Source organism: Arachis stenosperma, chromosome 9, assembly GCF_014773155.1.
Source record: "Arachis stenosperma cultivar V10309 chromosome 9, arast.V10309.gnm1.PFL2, whole genome shotgun sequence".
Lineage (NCBI taxonomy): Eukaryota > Viridiplantae > Streptophyta > Magnoliopsida > Fabales > Fabaceae > Arachis > Arachis stenosperma.
Window position 1 is genome coordinate 97,954,026 of NC_080385.1, and position 4,877 is coordinate 97,958,902.

The 4,877-nt window shown below is 34.7% G+C and overlaps 1 non-coding gene across 1 annotated transcript; it reads left to right on the forward strand.

Moving 5' to 3' along the window:
- The first annotated feature begins 408 nt into the window (after nt 1–408).
- On the forward strand, nt 409–512 carry LOC130952645 (small nucleolar RNA R71). The gene has a single exon (XR_009074822.1). It is a non-coding gene; the product is annotated as a small nucleolar RNA R71 (small nucleolar RNA).
- The last annotated feature ends 4,365 nt before the right edge of the window (nt 513–4,877 follow it).

Below are 4,877 nucleotides of genomic sequence, written 5' to 3' on the forward strand. Positions count from 1 at the left end.
GTGTTTCCATAAGGTTCACCCATGTAATTAACCTCTGCCATGGCAGGGTTCTCAGGATCATAAGCTTCTTCAGAAGCTGCCTCTTTAGTACTGTTGGATGCATGTTGCCATCCATTCAGATTTTGAGAGATCATGTTGACCTGTTGAGTCAACACTTTGTTCTGAGCCAATATGGCATTCAGAGTATCAATTTCAAGAACTCCTTTCTTCTGAGGTATCCCATTATTCACGGAATTCCTCTCAGAAGTGTACATGAATTGGTTGTTTGCAACCATATCAATGAGTTCTTGAGCCTCTTCAGGCGTTTTCTTTAGGTGAATAGATCCACCTGCAGAATGGTCCAATGACATTTTCGAAAATTCAGAGAGACCATAATAGAATATATCTAATATGGTCCATTCTGAAAACATGTATGATGGACATCTTTTGGTCAGCTGCTTGTATCTTTCCCAAGCTTCATAGAGGGATTCACCATCTTTTTGTTTGAAGGTTTGAACATCCACTCTCAGCTTGCTCAGCTTTTGAGGAGGAAAGAATTTATCCAAGAAGGCTGTGACCAGCTTATCCCAGGAGTCCAGGCTATCCTTAGGCTGTGAATCCAACCATATTCTAGCTCTGTCTCTTACAGTAAAAGGGAAAAGCATGAGTCTGTAGACTTCAGGATCAACTCTATTCGTCTTTACAGTCTCACAGATCTGCAAGAACTCAGTTAAAAACTGATAAGGATCTTCAGATGGAAGTCCATAAAACTTGCAGTTTTGTTGCATTAAGGCAACTAGCTGAGGTTTCAGCTCAAAGTTGTTGGCTCCAATGGCAGGAATGGAGATGCTTCTTCCATCAAATTTAGACGTTGGCTTTGTGAAGTCACCAAGCATTCTCCTTACATTATTATTATTTTCGGCTGCCATCTCTTTCTCTTGTTCGAAAATTTTTGGAAGGTTGTTTCTGGATTGTTGTAATTTAGTTTCTCTTAATTTTCTCTTCAGAGTCCTTTTAGGTTCAGGATCTATTTCAACAAGAGTGCCTTTTTCCCTGTTCCTGCTCATATGAAAGAGAAGAAAACAAGAAAAGAAAGAGGAATCCTCTATGTCACAGTATAGAGATTCCTTTACGTTAGTAGAAAAAGAAGGGGGTAGAAGAATGAAGAAGAATGGATTCGGATTTTTGGATGAAGAGAGGTGAAGAGAAGTGTTAGTAGTTAAATAATTAAATAGAATAAGAAAAGAGAGGGAGAATTTTCGAAAAAAATTTTGAAAAAGGAGTTAGTAATTTTCGAAAATTAAAAGATAAGATAGAATTAAAATTAAAACAATTAATTAATTAAAAAGAATTTTTGAAAAAGAGAGATGTATTTTCGAAAATTAGAGAGGGAAAAGTAGTTAGGTGGTTTTGAAAAAGATAAGAAACACACAAAAAGTTAGTTAGTTGATTGAAAAAGAATTGAAATCAAAATTGAAAAGAAGATAAGAAGATAAGAAGTTTAGATAAGATATTTTGAAATCAAATTTTGAAAAAGATAAAATTTTGAGAAGGATGAGATAAAAAGATAAGATAAAAATTTTAAGAAAAAGATATTTTGAAAAAGATTTAATTAAAATTTTTTTTAAAGAAAAAAAAACTTAACTAACAAGAAACTACAAGATAAGATTCTAGAATTTAAAGATTGAACCTTTCTTAACAAGAAAGTAACAAACTTCAAATTTTTGAATCAATCACATTAATTGTTAGCATATTTTTGAAAAATATGATATAAAGATAAGAAAAAGATTTTGAAAATATTTTGAAAAAGATTTTTGAAATTTTCGAAAAATAAGAAAAAATGGAAAAGATATGATTTTTGAAAAAGATTTTGAAAAGATAAGATTTTTAAAATTGAAATTTTGACTTGACTTGTAAGAAACAACTAATTTTGAAAATTTTTGGCCAAGTCAACCCAAAATTTCGAAAATTTGGAGGGAAATAAGGAAAAGATATTTTTTTGATTTTTGAATTTTTCATTCTGAGAGAGAAAAACAACAAAAATACTCAATGCATGAAATTTTTGGATCAAAACAATGAATGCATGCAAGAATGCTATGAATGTCAAGATGAACACCAAGAACACCTTGAAGATCATGATGAACATCAAGAACATAATTTTGAAAAATTTTTTATGCAAATAAAATATGCAAGACACCAAACTTAGAAATCTTTAATGCATGGACTCTAACAAACAAAAAATGCATATGAAAAACAACAAACAACTCAAAACAAGAGAAAATCAAGACCAAACAAGAGGACTTATCAAGAACAACTTGAAGATCATGAAGAACACTATGAATGCATGAGAGTTTTCGAAAAATGCAAGAAAAATTTTTTTTAAAGCATGCAATTGACACCAAACTTAAAAAATTGACTCAAGACTCAAACAAGAAACACAAAATATTTTTGGTTTTTATGATTTTATAATTTTTTTGGATTTTTATTATTTTTTTTCGAAAATAAAGTTTAGAAAAACGAAAAATAAAAGAAAAATTTTTGAAAAAGATTTTTGAAAAGAAAATTACCTAATCTGAGCAACAAGATGAACCGTCAGTTGTCCATACTCGAACAATCCCCGGCAACGGCGCCAAAAACTTGGTGGACGAAATTGTGATCTATTGTCTTTGTACTTGTATGAAATTTAATAATTGGCTCTATTTGAATTCACAACTCCGTTCAACTAACCAGCAAGTGTACTGGGTCATCCAAGTAATACCTTACGTGAGTAAGGGTCGATCCCACAGAGATTGTTGGTATGAAGCAAGCTATGGTCACCTTGTAAATCTCAGTTAGGCAGATTAAATTGGTTTATGATGAGTTCGAAAATTAATAATAAATGGAAAATAAAATAAGATAGAAATACTTATGTAAATCAATAGTGGGAATTTCAGATAGGTGATTGGAGATGCTGTGTTCCTCTTGAAACTCTACTTTACTACTCACTCTTCCTTCAATCCTTCTTACTCCTTTCCATGGCAAGCTGTATGTAGGGCATCACTATCATCAATGTAACGACCCAATTTCTGGTAAGTCATGATCATACTAGAAACTGAGCGCTACCAACTTGTCTTCCTAATTATTATCTATTATTTACTATATGAGCCTGATTCGTTGTTAAAAGCGTAGTTATTTTACGAGGTACTTTTTTTTTTGAAAACATTTGTTTGGATTAACAAACGGTATCATTCATAATCAATTCACAACTAATAATATATAAAACATTTACAAACAACCACACATAAACATATCACAAGTAGTTGACAACATTCGGTGATTCAGCCTTTATTAGGATATAGACTGTTAGTTAGAACACCCCTAGATATAGCTAGATAATAACTATATACATATATATACATACAACATCCCAGGTCCTGACCTGTTCAAGAGGTCCCTAAGCTGGCACCCAGACTAGCCTAGACTCTATACTCACCTAGTCCCTCTAAACTACTAAAGCGAGGGAAAGTACGTTCTAAGTCTTCAAAACTCAAGTCAGGTGGAACATCATCAAAAGGTAGAACATCATTTGTTACTCCTCTGCACGATCAGACATTGCCATATGACGTCTCTCTGGTACCTCATCAAGTAGCCACATAACGGGAGTCTCGTACACAGGATTCAGGTTAAAGTGCGCATACGAACAGGGTGCAGACGTTGGCTGGTCTCACAGTATATACATATACATAGATAAAGAGATTCACCCTAGATTCAGAAGACTACCTAGAGCGGAATTCTCTTTACGAAGGTCATCAGCGAACTACGGAAGGGTACTCATGCTTCCATCTGGAGGGGGAAGGGAGAGAGAAGGGGGTAAGAACTGGGGAGTTCTTAGTAGGGCCGGGGTTATTAGTTACGTTCATTAATTCCGTGTTGTTTAGCAGATACATAGCAGAATATCGAGAAGTAGTAAACAGAAGATAGATAAATAGAGAAAATAGAGAAAACAGAAAAAGATCACAAACAGAAGAATACAAGAAAGTAAAACACAGACACAAACACGGAGAATAGAATACAAACAAAGAAAGCATACATTCATGCAACAATCATAATAGAGAAAATGCACAACCAAGTATGATGCATGTCTAGTCCTAGCGCAGGTAATGAGCTCATTTGTCGGTTACATACCCGCTCCCGACGTTACCCAGCAACCTTTGTCTGGATAAGGCTTTCCTGTTGGCGATAACCACTGCGAGCAACCTTTGTCTTGCAGGGTATCCACTGCAAGCAACCTTTGTCTTGCAGGGCGGCACTTATTAGCCAATATACGCCCAACACACTGTAAGCAACCTCTGTCTTACAGGTGCAACAACACACTCACTGTAAGCAACCTCTGTCTTACAGGAGCACAACACACTCACTGTAAGCAACCTCTGTCTTACAGGAGCACAACACACTCACTGTAAGCAACCTCTGTCTTATAGGAGCACATTCATATTGATACTTCTGTAAGCAACCTCTGTCTTACAGCAAAGCATTATAGCAAGGTATCCCAGGAAAGCGTTCTCAGTGGTCGTACCACCATCTATCTGACTGCCTCTCTGCAGCAGATTCTTACATAATCATTCTCATTATCATCATTCATTAACATTCTCATTATTCATCATCACTTTCACATTCTTATACATTACCTCTTTCTTTCTCTGTTCAATCATGCTATACAAACTTTACAGCTTTTACTTTTTCAACATCGTAACTCAAACCATTTCTCTTTATCACATTACTCTTTTCTCTTTGTCTTTTTACTTTGCTCTGGTTACTCTTTTCTCTGTATCCCTTTATTCTGCTCTGGTTACTCTGTTCTCTGTGTTTCTTTACTCTGTTCTGATTTCTCTGTTGAACGTATGTATTTAAAGCTTATG